The following is a 19,970-nucleotide window of genomic DNA, read 5'->3' as shown; positions in this document are numbered from 1 at the left end:
CCAGTGGTGTAAAGTGCTCACTTGGTGCATGGTCAGTTTGGGATCGATTCCCATCGGTGGGCCCATTAGGCTATTTCTCATTTCAGCCAGTACACCATGATTGGTGTATCAAAGGCCATGGTTTGTGCTATCCTATCTGTGGGATGGTGCATATAAAAAATCCCTTGCTACTAATGGAAAAATGTAGTGGGTTTCATCTCTAAGACTATATGTTAGAATTTCTAAATGTGTGACATCCAATAGCCGATGATTAATAAATGAATGTGCTCTAGTGGTGGTGTTAAACAAAACAAACGTTTACATACCAAAATGTACTGAGGTGTCATTAAACAAACATTCCTTTCCTTTTGAGCTCAATTCTTAGCATTCTGTTACTGAACCTTTGTCTTAATAGAGTCAGCAAGGTTTTTTTTTATCCCTTGTATTAAAACAAGAAAGAAACAAAAATGACAGCAATAATGTACAGATAAAACAAAAAAGGTGTGATTTGTTAATTATGATTATTATTTTTAAAAGATTTATCATTTGGGTTACAGAAAAAAATAACTTCTACCGAAAATCCATTACTAATTTCCTTCACGAAATAATGGATGACATGTTTCAGGTGTCCCAGAAAATCCAGATCGAGTTTTATGTTGGGTGGATTATGTTGCTCCACTTATTAACTAACTTTTCTCCAACCAATTCTCTGTTGGCATGACTGACCAATGATTACAGTTCACAGAGTGCTTGGTCCTGGCAGACAACCACAGCAAAGGAAGCTTTCTGCAAGGCAGGAAATTAACTCATTTATAAACTAGTTTATTAATTGTCAACACTATGGCTTTTTTATTTGCCTTTCCGTGTGCACGAATGGTTACATTATTGACTTCATGCAACAAAGATACATTGAATGACCGCTCGTTCTGGTCATTGCATATAATTATATTATATATACACAGACACACACACACACACACATATATATATATATATATATATATATATATATATATATACACACATACACACACACACACACACACACACACACACACACACACACACACACACACACACCACAGAGCTTTTTGTGATTATGCAGTGTACATTTATCTCTTCTTCTACGATATAATTATATTATGGAGTGAGATTAGCTCGGTTGGTAGAGTGCTCGCCTGAGGTGCTTTGTTCTCAGGATCGAACCTCAGCGGTGGACATTTCTCTGATTGGACATTTTGCCATCCCAACCAGTGCCTCACAACAAGTATATCAAAGGATGTTGTATGTGCTGTCCTGTCTGTGGGCAAAGTGCATATAAACAATCCATTGCTCCTAATGGAAAAAATGTAGCGGGTTTTGTCTGAAGACTACAAGTGAAAATTACCCCAAAAAAATTTGACATCCAATAGCTGATGCCACACACACTCGGACATCATTTTCTCTTTTCCTTTGAGGGGCGGGACGTAGCCCAGTGGTACAGCGCTCGCTTGATGCGCAGTCGGTCTGGGATCGATCTTTGTCGGTGGGCTCATTGGGCTATTTCTTGTTCCAGCCAGTTCACCACGACTGGTATATCAAAGGCCATGGTATGTACTACCCTGTCTGTGGGATGGTGCATATAAAAGATCCCTTGCTGCTAATCGAAAAGAGTAGTCCATGAAGTGGTGACAGTGGGTTTCCCCTCTCAATATCTGTGTGGTCCTTAACCATATGTCTGATGCCATATAACCGTAAATACAATGTGTTGAATGCGTCGTTAAATAAAACCTTTCTTTCTTTCTTTTTCTTTGTCTCACCATTTCTAACACCACTGATAATCTCAACCATTGTCATCCTTTGAGAATGGTATTAACTTGAAATATTTTACCGAATGTTAAGTAATAAATTTACCGTTAGTGTCACTATATTCACCAGAAATAACCTGTTGATCTTTTTTTTCCCTAGAATATATTGGATCATGTTATATTTACAACACTGTGAAGAAACAAACAAAAAAAGAAGCCATTTGTTCACATGTGGAATAAATCTGCATTAAAGTTGGGTCACCAACTCCCAAAAGACACGAGCTGCTGAATTGTCCCGATCTTTTCCTGATATTGTTTTCTTGCATGTGTACAGGAAACAGCATTCTAAATCAGACTCAGCCAAGTCAGAGGCAAATTGGAGCAATTTCTGGCTAAATGTCAAATTTGATATAGTCAAGTTTTCTGACTCATACACGTTTGACTGCCATTCTGCTGCTTGGAAATAGTTCCATAGACATGGCATAAGGACAACCACTTGTGGAATACTGAAAACTTTATTATCGTTTAAGCTGTGTTTGCTAGTAAGTACATTCATTTATATTAATGAAGCTGCTGGATTTACTGGGTTTTTTATTAAGCATTCTTCTGTTAATGTAATAGCAATCATAGTTTTTTTTTAAAATCCTGGTTAGCCAAAATGACACAAATATATTGTAATTATTGCAATATGTGTTTAAATTAATGGAACATTTTGCACAATTTGTACCTTGTTGGAAAGGGGTGAAAGGAAGGAAATGTTTTATTTAATGATGCACTCAACACATTATATTTATGGTTATATGATGTCAGACATATGGGTAAGAACCACACAGATATTAAAGGAGGGGACAATTAAGGCATTTGGCCTGGTATGCATATTCAACAATATATAATGCACATTATTGCTTAATATCAACAAGTATAATTGTATAGTTAATTAATAAAATGGTTAAATGTGACGGCTATTATATATAACAGGCACAGCCATTTTGTACCATCCCAATGAATACGCCCTCTGGTGAGCTGGTATCACGCCAGGAATTAGTCTTCAAACTGAAGAAACAAAACATACCTGATTTTTGCAGATGTTCTGTAATAATATCCATCCTAGTAAGCCAGCACCAATTATATATTATTTTTCAATACAAAATAAACCACCATTGTCAAAGTGTTGAAATAACTGTATTATGTTTCATACGGAAATTAACCCATGTACTGAAACAATAATTGGAGTGTTTTTTTGGTTAATTGGTCTTTTCTTTCCGTGGCCTGTAACTGTGGTTCCTGATTGGCAGGTATATATTTAGATGGTCCCCAGACACTAAAAATACGTGCCTCTTTTATGAAGATCACAGGGTATTGTGTGATAACAGCACAGATACACCTCAAATCGCAATGGACATTACCAACCGCCCTGCTTTATTAATTCTGTAAAACCCTTGAATAAGTAGACTTTCCCATCTAAAATCACAAAACTGACCAAAAGTATCACTTGGGTATCGTGAGTGGTCGCTTTTGCTCGAACGTACCATACCAATAGGCCTAATAGTATGCATTTTTTCTTTGGATTTAAAACAAAAACAAAAATACTGTAACTCCATTTCATTCTATTGGTGTAACCTGAAATATATTTAGTTAAATAGTTTATTATACTATCAAGTCATTTATGTTGTTTTACAAGTCAGGTTGATGAAAGCGAAGTGCCTTGTCGTAAATTAGAGCGTTTGTTTACACTGTGCTGTGGACGGAGCTGACGTCACTTTGCTCCAAGCTATACCATCAGATGTCACAAAAACTAAACAAAATGGCTGCCCCCAGTTAGCAGGAATAATCATGTTTTTTTATTAACTAAAATTACGCGTTTTTCATTTGCTAAAGTGTCAGTATGTGTTGGTGGTCCGGGTATGCATCTTTCCAACACATAAAGCTCTTGTTTGAGTTGACCCTACCTTTAAGAGAGGAACCCCATTGTCGCCACTTCATGGGCTACTATTTTCGATTAGCAGCAAGGGATCTTTTATATGCACCATCCCACAGACAGGATAGTACATACCATGGCCTTTGTTACACCAGTTGTGGAGCACTGGCTGGAACGAGAAATGGCCCAATGGGTCCACTGACGGGGATCGATCCTAGACTGACCATGCATCAAGCGAACGCTTTACCACTGGGCTACGTCCTGCCGGGGGTGAAATAGACATTAAAGCTTCATGAGTGGTAAAAAAAGGTAAATGATTTTATGTTCAGTTCAACCTGTAACAACTGCCATGGGTAGAATGAATGAATGAATGAATGTTTAACGACACCCCAGCACAAAAATACACATCGGCTATTGGGTGTCACAAGAACCCATATGGTATATGAACTAAGCAGGGTGTAAAAAAGTATGTTTTGTTTAATGACACCACTAGAGCACATTGATTTATTAAGCATTGGCTATTGGATGTCAAACATTTGGTAATTTTGACATATATACATGTAGTCTTAGAGAGAAAACCCACTGCATTTTTCCATTAGTAGCAAGGATTGTTTTACATGCACCATCCCATAGACCAGATAGCACATATCACAGCCTTTGATATGCTAGTCATTTGTGCACTGGCTGGAACGAGAAATAGCTCAACAGGCCCACCAACAGGGATCGATACCAAACTGACTGTGCATTAAACAAGTGCTTTCTCACTGGGCTACGTCGTTTATGAATAAAACTTGAATATGGTGAATATGTTTTATAATGAAATCAGGATTGATATGCCCCATGTTCATTGACAACAAGTGATATTAAAGGTCACAAACTATTTGACTGGTCTCTAATGTGGTCATTTGATTTTTAAACATAAAGCTTATCAACCAGTCTAGTAAAATGTTTTTCAGCTCAGTCTGGCTGGACTCAGCTATGTTGTCTGTTCTGCTCATCTGGGCAAAAATAACTTGCATAATCATTATCAAAACAAAATATTCTAATATGTTAACTTGGCAAGAGGACAATAATATAACTTCTTGTATCTCTTTAAAAATAGCAAGGGTGTATCATCCAGGTTTTCGTACTGAGCTAGACAGCCATACAATAACCGTTATGGGCAGGGCATTGCCCGTTTTAAATGGATGCCTATAGGTATTTCCAATAACTTCTACAATCTAATTCTGATTTATTGTATTTAATGTTTTTTCCTATATGACAGTTATCTGTCCCCAGTGCATGTACGTGGCAGGAGGCAGCATCCATTATGTTTTCACTTTTTCTGCCATTATGGCAAAAAGACAATTTTGTTGATTAAAGTTTAATTCAGTAATGTACCGACTGCGACAAGTGACTCTGCGTGCCCCTCCTGCCCCGTTGTGAGATCAATTGCATTCCTCTGTACACCACACATCAGTGGCGGGGCATCACCAGGTACAGGTTGCTGGACACAATACAGGCCGTGTGCTCTCCAGTGCTGGAGGTAGAAGAATGCTGTGGTTGTCAGGCTGTCTCCGTGGTCTCACCACACCGATGCTGGAATGTGGGAGACTTGGAGCAACTCGAATATACTCGCGCAATAAAAGTAGAAAACATCCAATTAAAGGAAGATTGAAGCTTTTTAAATGGTCATTAATACGGTATCCATGGATTGCAGATTGTTGATAGTACGTTTGATGGGGATTGTTAGAAAATATTTGGTTTTTGTGAGACAACAGAACATTTATTGGCTTAAATAGGCATTAGAACATAGTTGTATTTACAGGAATAATAATGCAGAAAAAAAAGGATGAGAAAAATAATGACACCGTTCAAAAACTAAAATTGAAACTGTTAATTAGCATTGCATATTTGGTATAAAAACTTTTTAAGCAGGTGATGTGTTGTATCTACAAGGACGGATCTCACATTAATATGTAATAAAAAAAAATAAAAAAATCATATCCATATACATTGTACTTTGTAATGATATTATTACATATTAAATACTGCCAACAGTATATAGGTGTAAATAATTACATCTAATTTTATGTATGCTGTATATATTGACCACTGTGTATACATATTAGTATACTACAGTATGTGCTGTGTTTAAAGATTTATCAACTTGTAGAATGGCCGGAAGTAAAGCATAAAGTTGCTTTTTGTGGCACATTATTTTCTTCCACATTACCTTCACTAAGGTTGCATGGGCGAAGTGCTAAGTGTTGGGCAGGAATTCATCAAACATATTTTATGTGTATCCTAAATGTTCTTGTCTGTCAGATTATACAGGAGATAACTCCTATTAGGACGCATCCTTGGAGTCGGTAGTAAGTCACTGCACTGTGTCTGATTTCTGAAGTTTGTGAGTTGCTTTATCTTTTCTAGTTCTAATCTGCTACAACATTTTAAGCAAAGTAATAATATTTTTACCCTTTGGCTGCTATTTTCTTTATCAATGTCTGCCAGCTTGAGTTTTGGGATCCTTCTGTTTAATATCAAAGATTTATTTTTCTGTCACCTCAAGGTTTTTCTTTAATCTGATTTATAGTATTATTGAATTTTATTTGGCACTATTATCAGATAAAATTATTTAGGATATAATATAATATGTTAGAACTCTATAAGTGTCAATATTATATATGTTTATGTGACATTTGAATAAAGTAACTGATACCTAATGATAAAAGCTAAAATGCTTAGAGGAATGTTTAAAATAATAATTTAATTTTTAGGAAGAAGTGAATTTAATATAAAAACAGTGTGCTTAATTATAATAGTATCTGACGTGTCTTTTTAAAATGTAATTTTTTTCATTTTTAATACATGTAAAAAAAAAAAAAATTGTTTTGTTTAACGACACCACTAGAGCACATTTATTTATTAATCATTGGCTGTTAAATGTCAAACATTTTGTAATTTTGACATAGTGTCTTAGAGAAGAAACCCTCTACATTTTTTCCATTTGTAGCAAGGGATCTTTTATATGCACTGTCTCACAGACAGGATAACACATACCACAGCCTTTGATATACCAGCCATTAATACATGTATTACTTTTGCATCTCATAATAAATAAGTTTGTCCATTTCCTCTAGAGTTTACAACCGTGGTAATAAATTGAAACAATGCCCTCTTGGTGGATGGGACTGTCCAAGTTGGAAATTGCTTAACTTACATCATTTCAGTGATGAAAAACATGCATTTTTAGTGCCACCCCAAAACTGGACCTGTCCTGTTGTTGTGCACTGATAAAAAGTTCACAGTAGACAAGTGATTTTTATAATCCAACAAAGTTCTCCCGATGGTTTTTTGTCTAAGATCATTTCTTTTCTCTCTTTTTTTTTTACTATGGCAATGTGAATTACTAGTGTGTGTTTTTTCAGTGAATATATTGTTAGGAAAGTGCTACTTGATCATAGTACATTTTGACTAGTTTTGACTGTAATACTGGCATCAAAAAATAATGATTAACAGTAGGGTATCTATTGACTTAAATTGGTATGTTTATCAGCCTATACTTGTTTTAAAAAAAAAATCATGTTGTCTGATAAATAGTATAAAGTAGTGATTTTGGTCATCCTGGTTTTTTTAATATCACAAAATGCATTTCTTATATTTTTTAAAACACACGTGCATCCGAGAAGTAAAAGTTATAGAGTCAAGTTTTAGTCTATTTTTAGAGGGAATTTCACCATTTCAAAGTCGCAGACTTGTGTTTAACTCAATTGTAACTTTATCTAAATGTGTTACAGGTTTGTAGATTAACTAAACTTTGTGTTAATTTCCACGTGTTGAAACTAGGGTCAGTCCCTTTAATATTGGTTTGGTATGTCTTTATCATTGATGTTTTGGTATATTGTTAGAGATATTTACAGTCAACATCTGTTTTAAAAGTTTACTTTTCTAAAAACATAAGCTATTACGTTTCTTCATGTTGTACAATTAAAACAAAATTATGTTGTATAAGTTATGTGCTAATTATCGTGCCTTACAGATTACCTTGACAACAAGACTAAATTATATTCCTGCTGCTTGTTAATATACCTTTTTTTTTAAACTGTATACATACTTACTGACACTAATGATTGTGACTGATGATTGTGACTGTTTAACAGGCAGTCTAGATATTTACAGTTAACATCTGTTCTAAAATTTTAGTTTTCTAAAACATAACCTATTACATTTCTCCATGTACAATTATAACAAAATATATAAAAACTGTTGTATCAGTAGTGCACTAATTATGGTGCATTACAGACTGCCTTGACTACAAGACTGAATTATATTAATGCAGATTGTTAACTTAAAAAAAAAAAAGTATACTTACTGACACTAATGATTGTGACATTATCAAACCGTTTTAACAGGGAGTCTTTGTATTGGAGTATTTATGAAACTTATCCAGAGTTCAATCTATGTTTCCCCACACATGCCACTCTTTACAAATAATGAATGCTCTGTAGGAGAAATCTGTAACTTTTAATACAGTCTGGAAGATGTGTTTGTTTAGGTCTCCTGTTGATCATTTCACTGTCTGTGTGTGGAGATAAAACTCCAGGGCAATGCTTCCAGGAACTCTATGATCATGCTTGCCAGTAAAAGAATCAGCTGAAAATAATGAAACTCAGACAATGTTTGCTTTATACTTCATATCATAACCTGTCTACAAAGACAACCTGAGTATTCTTCAGATCAAAGATCTACAGTTGAACCTGTTTATAGAGGCCACCTGAAAAATGTTCATATTAAAGATGTCTGCAATGACCACATAGTATATTAAGAATTCAGTTGAAGCTGTTAATAGAGGACACCTGAAAATTCAAGATATTAAAGATGTATACTTGAAGCTGTTTACAGTGATCACTTAGATATTCTTCATATTAACAATTCAGTTGAACCTGTTTATAGAGGACACCTGAATATTATTCATTTTAAAAGATAAAGAGATGGATCTGTACTATATTCACAAAACCTTGTATAAAGGTCTAATATGTGTGGTTTTAATGGGCATGTTAAGAGGCAACTAAATGAGGTAGGAAGCTTCCTTAACCCATGAAAATTTAAGATCTTGAATTTGGTGATTCTGACACCTGCAGGAAAATGGGTGTCATGCACTCCATGAGTTTTGTACAATGTATGTGGACACAACAATTTAGTGGGGTGTTTAAAACCTACAGTGTAAAACAAAAATCAGTTGTTTAATAATGTGCTGAGGTGTTGTTAGACATTCCTTTCCTTTCCCTTAGTGGCATGGCCCTGTGTCTATGAGCTAGACGGTGGTACACACACCGAACAGTAATGTCCAAGTGCCATACATGAGAACTTCAGATAGCACCATTTGGCTGTGAGATGTTCTTAAGCCGATTGAGTGGGTAGACCTGACTTTATTTATCTTCACCAGTCACATCTACTTATCATATAGTACTGTCTTGTCCATATCTTAGTCAGTTGTTGTTATTAAGCTGGCTACAGCCTTGCAGGGATCTATTTTTTTCATGGGCATTGGAAGATAACAATTGGGTGGGTGGGGAGAGTTCAGCAGTATATTAATTTGGTTTTTAACTGGAGGGTCAATGTATTATTTTCAAAGTTGATCTCCATTCCCACTTGTGACACCAATGTTTTAATCAATAGAAATACCTTTCAGCTGACAGCATTTTCCATGTTTGTTTAAGGTTTAAAGTTTAAAGTTTGTTTTGTTTAATGACACCACTGGAATACATTGAGTTATGAATCATTAGCTATTAGATGTCAAACATTTGGTCATTTTGACATATAGTCCTAGAGAGTAAACCTGCTACATATTTTCATTTTAGCAAGGGATCTTTTATATGCACTATCCCATAGACAGCATGGCACATACCACGGCCTTTGATATACCAGTCATGGTGCAATACCAATCGTGATTCACTGGCTGGAACAAGAAATAGCCCAATGGGCCCAATGGGATCGATCCTAGACTTGACTGCACATCCAAAATTGTATGCAAGGATTAGGGTTGTTGTGCGTTTTATAACAACCTCAAAATGTGATAGCAACAACAACTAAAAATTGGATGGTGTGTTTTCAATGAAGTTCAGTATATATAACACTGGCGTAAGAAACAGGGGGGCAAGGGGTGCATGTGCCCCCCACTTTTCAGATATTTTGCTTTATATTTGCTTTATAATAGTGTAAAAGTGTGTAAATATAAAAGTGTGCCACCCACACTTTTTGACACCTTCCTACGCCACTGTATAATGGGTATTTATTATGAACTTATATTCAGTTATAACCTTTCATTCTTGCTACTTACGTACAGTATAAATCTTCACTCCACCACTGCATTCCACTTAAGCTCCAAACTTCTCACCTCTAGATTTCAATTATCTGAAAAACCAGTGCACCTTCAATATTTTTGTTTTGTTTATATCTGGACCTACATCTATAAAAAGATGAGCTTATACAGTTGGATACCTGGGGTCAATTTCACAAAACATTGTAAATTTATGTCTGCAACTAGCAATTATACCGGGCATCTATTTCACATGGAAAATTACATCATGATGGAGCATTTTAATAACAAAAGAAAATGAAATATGTGTACTTAAAACTACATTTGTTGTACTCTGATAGTAATAAGAATTGTGTTTTAATCGTAGATTTACATTTACGTGCAAAACTTGGCTTACGGTGTTTTGTGAAAGTGGGTCCAGTACTGCAGTATATTTAAGCTATATATGGCAGTAACCACCAGAAATGGATATCAAGAATGGTAAAATATCCTGTCACATAATATATTTAAGCTATATATGGCAGTAACCACCAGAAATGGATATCAAGAATGGTAAAATATCCTGTCACATAATATATTTAAGCTATATATGGCAGTAACCACCAGAAATGGATATCAAGAATGGTAAAATATCCTGTCACATAATTACATGTATATCCCACCCTCATCCCCACCCGCACTCATATCCACATTAGTCAAACCCTAGATCCACACCTGATGACTTTGTAAAGGGCACAGTCATGCTGGACATACAAGCCAGTGGTATTTGGGTTTTTTAATTACTTCTGTATCTGGACTGATTTACACCAACCAGTAGAGGAAAACATTGTTTTGTTATACTTTGTTACACTTTGGTTGTACCAAGCAGTGACCACTTGAGATTCTTCATTTGACCTCATTCTGGGTCAGCAATCTATTATGGTGGAGTTGATGGCCGCACAATAAACCATCTTGATATCCAGTGTTGGCCATTATGAAGCTAAGTGAAAACTTTTTATACAGTGAATGGCGTGGCAGTGAAGCTTCAAAAAAACATTGTTGCCATTCTGGCCGCGCGTTGTAAATAACAATTTTCAACATGGTTTTCAATGGCCATTGAAAGTCATCTTCGTGGGATGTACAAGTGATCTTTTGTCAGTGCACAGTTCATTAATTCCCAGCCAACTTGCAAGAGTGTTGTCCCCTAAAACCAGCTGAATAAAAGGGCTTTCATACGTGTCATCCTGTCAAGGGATTCACCAAGGTTTCTCTTGGTTTTTCTGCCTTCTGGTTGTTGGTGGGGTTTTTTGCCAGCTTCTAGGATTTGGAAATGAAAGCACTAGTGTAGGATGCTGTGGGGGGGGGGGGGGGGGGGGGGAATGCAGCAGCGATGGTTTATATATATATTTATACATGTATTCATATATCTATATGCGTGTGTGTGTGTATATGTGTATTGTGTGTGTGTGTGTATCGTGTGTGTGTATCATGTGTATGTGTGTGTGTTTGTGTGTGTGTGTATGTGTGTGCGTGTGTGTGTGTGTATCATATGTGTGTGTGTGTGTGTGTGTGTGTGTGTGTGTGTGTGTGTGTGTGTGCCTCCCACACCCTGTTTTTGCACTCTCCTACACCCTGTAAAGGAATGTTTAGTTTGATAACATATTTTTAAAACAGTGGCTGTGAAGTGTCTGACATATAATACAATCATTAATACACTAGTCCTTATGAATAAGTGAAGAAACCCATTGCTGCCACATGACGTTGCTTTTCCCATTATCAGCAGGAGTCTATTTTTTATTCGTTGTTAGAGACATTATAGCACATCACATAGTACATTTTAAGGCAGAGATTAATTTTACTTGTCAAATGCAAGAAATTGCATTTCAGGATATCTAGTTTTTAAATTTTAAAGGGTAGCATACCCCCAATCCCCCTAGAAACTTTGCTTTGCGTCCTCGATCTCAGTCAGCCCCCTCCCACCTATGTCTACTTGCTTCTGCCATGCCTGCACATACCACAGCCTTTGAGATAGACCTACCAGGCACCACTAGAGCACATTGATTTATTAATCTTCGGCTACTGGATGTCAACCATTTGGTAATTTTAACATATAGTCTTAGAGAGGAAACCTACTATATTTTTCCATTTGTAGCAAGGGATCTTTTATATACATCATCCAACAGACAGGATAGCACATACCACAGACTTTGAAATACCAGTTGTGGTGCATGGGCTGGAACGAGAAATAACCGGGCACTAAGTACTGATTAGAATTGGAAATAAGCTGATGCTATACTGTCAGTGTAAAACATCCCTTGCAACTCACTACCTGATGAGAAGAAACCTATGTTGTAGCATTAATCACAGAATGTCAGACTTCATGTTGATACTATCTGTACCTCACCATAGCAGAGATCATTGCTTGTTTGGCTTTCGGACTTACTACAAAGGAAATAATTTGTTCTTTTAATATATAAAACAATTTGTAACATGGCTACAGAAGAGCTAATTTTATTGTATTCCATTTGTCTATATGGAAGAATTCAATTTCCTTGTACTTGTACTGTTTGTAATTCACTACCCAAAAAAAAAATCTCATTTCTCTTTTAGTGATACCATTTTGTAACTCCACGGGATAGCTCATTTCTTCTTCCATGATATAATTTGTCTTTCATTACAGAAGAGCTTAATCGTCATCTCCCTTTAATGGTTTCTTTTTAAAAACTACCACACATCTCCAAAACATATGATATGATACAACACCTTTTAACATCGTATATTTAGAACACAAAACCCACCCATCCATGGGCTTTGAAGCAAAGAACAGCGAGGGGTCTTTTATATGTCCTGTTCGGTGCTGAATTCCGTGTAGAATGTACCATGACCTTGAATAACCCAGTTGTGAATTAGCCTGCATTTCTGAATCGCAACACCATCACTGAGAAATATTCATCCCTTGAATGGTGTATTATAAACAAGTGTCTGGCAGCTATTCACACTTATGAATGCTTGGTAATCTCTTTCATAAAGCTATGAAAATACAGACTTTCATTTTAGATACACACACACAAAAAAAATGAAAAGAAAAAAGATTGAACATATAATCCGCACATTTTAATCTCTGTTTGCTTCTGAAGACTGACATAAACTTTTGTATGTATATTTTGTAATTATGCAATGCGATTGTCACTACATGGTTGAATTCTAATGCTCTGTACATACCAGAGTATGATGGTGAAACGTGTTCAAACATTTCAATCAGATTTTGTCAAACAATACCTGTAGAACAATGGCTACATCCTGCATCATACTTAGTTCCTGTTTCGTGCAGGGAGGGCAACTATTAACATGTGGAAAACATTTTGTTCACAAAAGACCTTTCATTTCAGTCTTAGACTGTGTTGTTGCCCAGACCCATATTAAAATGGAACAACATGACTTATTCTTTTTCCTTTCTATTGTCTATGCAAAGTAGGACAAAAGGTTTATATCACTGTACCTGATATTAATATGTTTTTATGCTAAATGGTTTCTGATTTCAACCAACTCATACCGGCCTCAGTGGCATCGTAGTTAGTCCATCAGTCTACAAGCTGGTAGGTACTGGGATTTTTAATCCAGATACCGACTCCAAACCCTGACTGAGTGCTCTGCAAGGCTCAATGGGTAGGTGTAAACCACTTGCACCGACCAGTGATCCATAACTGGTTCAACAAAGGCCATGGTTTGTGCTATCCTGCCTGTGGGAAGCGCAAATAAAAGATCCCTTGCTGCTAATCAAAAAGAGTAGCCTATGTAGTGGCGACAGTGGGTTTCCTCTCAAAATCTGTGTGGTCCTTAACCATATGTTTGACGCCATATAACCGTAAATAAAATGTGTTGAGTGCGTCATTAAATAAAACATTTCTTTCTTTCTTTCTTTCAATCAACTCATATACAACTGAACCTACCGGTACTATTAAAATGCACCATATATATATATCAAACATTTGTCTATAAAGCACATATGAGATATGTCCAGCATACATATTCTTCAGTTAGATCTGAATGGAAAGACCACATGCTTATAAAAACAGGTTTAGTATAGTAGGTGTTTTACATATTTTGCTTAATGACAAACTTTTTTATTATTGTGAAAAGTAAAACCTAAAAGCAAATTAAATATTAATATGGCAAAATCTAGTATTTTGAGGGGTTTTGTGTTTGTGTGTGTGTGTGTGTGTGTGTGTGTGTGTGTGTGTGTGTGCGCAGATGCACTAAAATGAAACTCATTTGTAAGAAATGGCACTGGTATATGTTTTTGACTCTGGCACTTTGTTAATAGTTATATAGACACACAGGGCCAAATTTACAAAGCATGTTTATATCTTAAATGCATGTACCTACATACATTTACAATGCTTAAACACCTGCATTTAAGAAAAAACAGGCTTCGTAAATTCATCCCATAGACTGCAGTATCCAAGAGAAACCCACTTATCACATACCGATACACTTCTCTTCTTAGTAACAACAGGCAACAGGTTTGATGATCATCTTTCTTCTACAAGACAGTATATAATATACATACCATGGCCTTACACGTGTATCGGTGATACCCTTCAAGATAAACTGGCAATTCTGAGATGCATGTGTGTTCACTAGGGAGCCATACGGTGTGTTATTGCTGTGATTTTCTGCTTGACCACAATTCTGATTGTCATTTGGTTGATTTCCCATTTGGATTACATTGCTGACTAACATTTCTGACTGCTAGAAGACCATGCATTCTAGAGATGCTTTGGATTTAACATAGATAGAAAAACGAAGTGAAATCTTGTATGAAATCTGGTTTCGAAGGTATCATCTAATAATATTTTTGCAATTCTTTATAGCAGGCATCATTTCTCTTATAGTCACCTTTTGGTTGATTTTTGATGAGGTGATTTTCAGTTTGATTTAAGTGAATATAAGGACCAAAAAGGCTCATCGATCACCACCAAATGGTGCAGAGAACATAGAGCATCTGTTTGACTATACATACCTGTATGTCCATTCATTTATCTGATTGATGGATGTGTTTTCAAGTTATATTAATGATTATTTACTGAATGTAATTGAAAAAAAAAATTGTCCCAGCAAGTACTCTCTCTATATGAAAGTCATGTTGGTATAAAGTGCTTCTACTGGCATCAGCGGGTGGGTATTTCCCTAGTAGCTCAGTTGGCAGACGGTTTATATTTTGAATCCCCTCACTGCAGGTTGGTTTAACTGTTACATTTGGGAGCGATGTACGGATTGGGTGTTTTCTCAACACAAACAATTATAATTCAACTGCCCATGGCCTACATCTCTGTTACATAGCTTTACTTGAGATGGGGGGGGGGGGGGGGGGAGTATGTAGTAGTTTTAGTATAGAGGATTCATACTAACAGTAGTTAGTGGGAATTTTCCAGTTCTACAATGATCCCAACGTCATTACAATGATCCCTCTCTTTCTCCCTTCCTCTCTCTCCCTCTCTCTCTCTCTCTCTCTCTCTCTCTCTCTCTCTCTCTCTCTCTCTCTCTCTCTCTCTCTCTCTCTCTCTCTCTCTCTCCTACCTTTCTCTTTAATCTGTCTGTCTCTGTGTGTGTGTGTCTCTCTCTCTTTTTCTCTCTCCCACCTTTCTCTCTATCTCTGTCTGTCTGTCTGTCTGTCTGTCTTTGTCTCTCTGTCTTTGTCTCTGTCTCTGTCTCTCTCTCTCTCTCTCTCTCTCTCTCTCTCTCTCTCTCTCTCTCTCTCTCTCTCTCTCTCCTACCTTTCTCTTTGTATCTGTCTGTCTGTCTCCGTGTGTGTGTGTCTCTCTCTCTTTTTCTCTCTCCCACCTTTCTCTCTATCTCTGTCTGTCTGTCTGTCTGTCTGTCTGTCTGTCTGTCTGTCTGTCTGTCTGTCTGTCTCTCTCTCTCTCTCTCTCTCTCTCTCTCTCTCTCTCTCTCTCTCTCTCTCTCTCTCTCTCTCTCTTCTATCTCTCTCTTCTATCTCTCTATTTCTTTCTTTTTCTTCAACCATTAGCCTCTTGTCTAAATACCTAAAATGTTTGCTCAGGGCAGCATGCTTAACCTTAATTAGATATAACCATGAAAATTAATTTAAAGAATGAATGAGTGAATACCATGTGATCAGGTTCAAATCCCTTCAGCAAACATTCACTTCATTATTTTCTGACTAGCTCTATTGTGTCGTTCTAGTGAATGAGTTACATCCCATTATGTCTGTTACACCAACTAACCTGTAGTTAACCAATTACTTGGCTGACATAAAACATTAATTTATACTACTATCATGAACTTGTGTGGTTTAGGTTCCCTATGAAAATTAGCAATGTACATGTTTCTTTTCTTTGAAAAAAAGTTTCTATGGATTGTCTTGCATAGAGCTATTACTTTAAATATAGTACAGGTTTTGTCCTTTGGAATCATAGAACCAGTCACCATTGGCAGACATCAAAATAAGTATTTTGGGTTTGTTTTACTTATTGACACCACTAGAACACATTACTTTATTAATCATCTGCTATTGGATGTCAAACATGGTAATTTCGACATATAGTCTTAGAGAGAAAGCCCGCTACATTTTTTTTTATTAGTAGCAAGGTATCTTTTATATGCACCATCCCACAGACAGGATAGCACATACCACGGCCTTTGATATACCAGTCGTGGTACACTGGCTGGAACAAGAAATAGTCCAATGATCCCCCACCAACGGGAATCGATCCCAGACCGACCGTGCATCAAGCATGCGCTTTACCACTGGGCTAAGAGCAGCTTACATGGCAGTAGTCTTTTTTTCTTTCTTTTTTGCTCATGCTCTAAACCAAGTTTCAGAGTAATCATGGTAGACATTTACAGGCCAGAGTGTAAAGTGTTGTGGGATCTCATTAAAGAAACATTCTTGGCTTGTCCTTTTGATTTATTTCTACACGCTTAATGTAAAGATGTCTCTCAAACTGACAAATTGGACTGCTGAATTATAGTGGGATTAACCCATTAACACATGATTCACATTTAGCAGGCATGTATCAGTGTATGTCATAAAACACAATCACGGTGTAGAAAATGAGGATCAAAAGGGTTAAAGATTATGTATATCCTACTGCAGATGAATCACAAGCCCTTGGACCTCACAACAGACAAGATTTATCTTAGAATTTAACTCTTTTGCAAGTAAAACTTATCTTAGATCAATAAGCTGAAACATTACGGTACAAGGGTTAACTACTTGAGTTATTTTGAACAAATACTTGAGTTAAGTTTTTCCACCAATTGCGACACTAATAAGATGAAATGTTTACTTGAAGAAGTGACCACAGTTGTGGAGAGGCCCCACATACCAGCTTCTCAAGACAATTTATCATTGAAATCCAGTCTCCTCCCTCATTTAATGTTACCACTGACAGGTATACAAGAATTTTACTTCTAGACTTGCTCATGGTTACAGCACAGTATTTATCTTGGTCAACTATTGTTAGAGAAATTTCAACACAATAACTGTATTCAAGATAACACTAGATGTTTTTATTTCATTAAATGTTTTTAAAAATATATATATTTGTGTATTTGTGTACTTAGAGTTTAAGCATGCTGTTCTGGGCACATATCCTCAACTATCTAGGCTATCCATTCAGGACAGGTGTCAATGGTTAATGGCTTGTGTTTGACTGAAATCATGAGTGCATAAATGTCACATGGAAAAAAATATTCACCAATATACAAACTAAAACGTTTACAAATCTTGGAAAAACATTCACATACAACATGTGTCCTTTCTCTATAAAGGCCACATTTAGTATAGCCGGTAGGTGGTCTTTATAACATGTTTTACTCTTAGTTTTATTATATTGGCACCTTACTTGTTTAATGAAGTCATTCATTTGGTGTAGGTACTAAATGAAAAACAGTATATTACATGCCTCAGGATATATCTAAGCCACAAATGCTGGCCAGTGGAGATGGGAATGAAGTTTTGGATTGTTTGAATGAAGACCTCTTCAGTGTTTTAAAGTGAACATATTGGTGGCCCCAGGGCTTCCAGCAAGTACTCCACAATATGATCCCTAGGGGACAAACAGTTGGTGCATTTTATACACTTCATGATTGATCTTCAGTCATTTGTTTTGTTGTCTCAAGTCTGTTGCATCATCTTCAATTGTAAGGGCTTTTTTCTGTGTTTTTTTAAACCTTATTTTCAAACTTATATCCAATTAAGAATGAAGTGTACTATCCTGGGCATACACCTCAGTTATCTGGGCTATCTGTCCAGGGCAGTGGGTTAATGGTTAGTGAGAGAGATGTCTATATGGCTTGATATCTAACAAATGAGCTGTTAAAACTCAAGGGACAGTATCTAGCTCAGTTGGTAGAGCACTTGCCTAAGGTACATGTTGTAGTATTGAACCCTCTTGCAGGGTTTAGGCTGAAACCCATAAAATATTAGCAATTTGGCAAATCTTGCTAAAACAAAAATCTTTTGCCAAATTGAAGTTTTATTTAGCCAAACAGCAAAAATGGCCGATGAGTTTTGAATTAACTTTTTGGTGAATTAGTAATTTGCCAAATTCAACTTTAATTTACATTTGTTTTTTTAGCAAGTGACAGGTTAAACCCTGCCATTGATGGACACACTCTCTGATTGGGGTTTGTCCCGTCCCAACCATGATTCTATGACAAAGCCTGTCCCATGCAACCAGCATATGCTGTCCCAACTGTGGCAAAGTGGATATATTACAGCAATTCCTTGCTGTTGTTGGAATGTATGTCAGAATTATCAAGTGTTTGACTTCCACTAGCCAATGATTAATATATATCAATGTGCTGTAGTACCCAAACTAAACAAAACAAACGTTAACATTTTGTTAAAACCTCAATGTGGGTACTGGGATGGGAATCTAGCACCAGTCAGCTTTAATTGTGATGAGTTAACTGCTTAATCACTTGGAAATTAAGACTGCTATTTTCCCCCTTTCTACTTGTTTTTCTTCTTATCTAACAACTTTAATTATGAGTTAATTGTCTTTTGGTCAGTTTCACCATCTTCCATTGTAAGGCTGTTTTCTCTCTCCTGGTCTTTAACAGATTCAGTTATTAATTTGTTTTAGTTGTAGTAATGGTTATTTTAGAAATTATCACACACTGCTGAAGGCAACATAATTATTTTATTACACCTGATGGATCTGTGGAATTAAAAAAAAAATTGTTTTATGCCTGGATGGTTTAAAAAGAAATTTTGTATGGGTCTGTATGCTGGATATGTCGGGTGAGAGGTCAAAATTGTTCTTTACCAATAATAAGGTAATATTGAATATATGTTTAATGCTAAATAATACTAGTATGTACATCCTAGTAGGGTACTGAATAAATAATATTCATTTTGGGGGTTTGTGTAAATGTCTATCTTGTACAGAGATACTATTTTAGAAAGAAAGGGAATATTTGTTTACTGACACCTCAGCACATTTTACATTACGACTATTTGGTATTTAACATGTCTGGCTATTTCTATAAATACTATTTCTATAAATACTGTGATGGATATCCTATGGATTATATTATTTATATATAAATTATATTTGAAACCTGGATATAAAGTTTTGAGATCAAATTAGATGTATACAATATGAGACCATAGCTCACTCAATGTTTACTCTTAAGTAATATTACATAATTATATATCTAATTATATATGATATTCAAGGCAGTAAAAAAAAATAATCATCTTTTAAAAACTGAGAGGAATTAAACTTTAAATATTCAAAGGGGACAGATGGATGGGTGGACAGTTGGATGTATGGAAGAGGTGACAATTCTAGTGCTTATGTCCCTAGCAGCAAAAGGGTACAGGGTTGCATAAAACATTTCTGTTAGTTTATCATATGTCACGTACTTCAGATTTATATCAGGCATTCAATCAGGTACCTTCAAGAGCACATTTTCAATTACTCCTTTCACAATCATTCATGACAAAGTAAATAAATTAACATTGTTGGCT

At 36.0% G+C, this 19,970-nt stretch overlaps 1 protein-coding gene and 1 long non-coding RNA gene across 7 annotated transcripts in view; one reads left to right on the top strand and one right to left on the bottom strand.

Moving 5' to 3' along the window:
* Positions 1-19,970, top strand: part of LOC121380513 (RNA-binding motif, single-stranded-interacting protein 3-like) — a 282,378-nt gene that overhangs the window by 161,933 nt on the left and 100,475 nt on the right. The window lies entirely within an intron of this gene.
* LOC121380514 lies at positions 8,175-12,669 on the bottom strand. Its single transcript, XR_005958954.1, has 3 exons — positions 12,581-12,669; positions 10,007-10,080; positions 8,175-8,319 (listed from the first exon to the last, which is right to left on the bottom strand). It is a non-coding gene; the product is annotated as an uncharacterized LOC121380514 (long non-coding RNA).

The sequence above is a fragment of the Gigantopelta aegis genome, chromosome 9 (assembly GCF_016097555.1).
Source record: "Gigantopelta aegis isolate Gae_Host chromosome 9, Gae_host_genome, whole genome shotgun sequence".
In the NCBI taxonomy this organism is placed as follows: domain Eukaryota; kingdom Metazoa; phylum Mollusca; class Gastropoda; order Neomphalida; family Peltospiridae; genus Gigantopelta; species Gigantopelta aegis.
The sequence above is the reverse complement of the archived record's forward strand: the minus strand, read 5'-3'. Positions and strand labels throughout refer to the sequence as shown.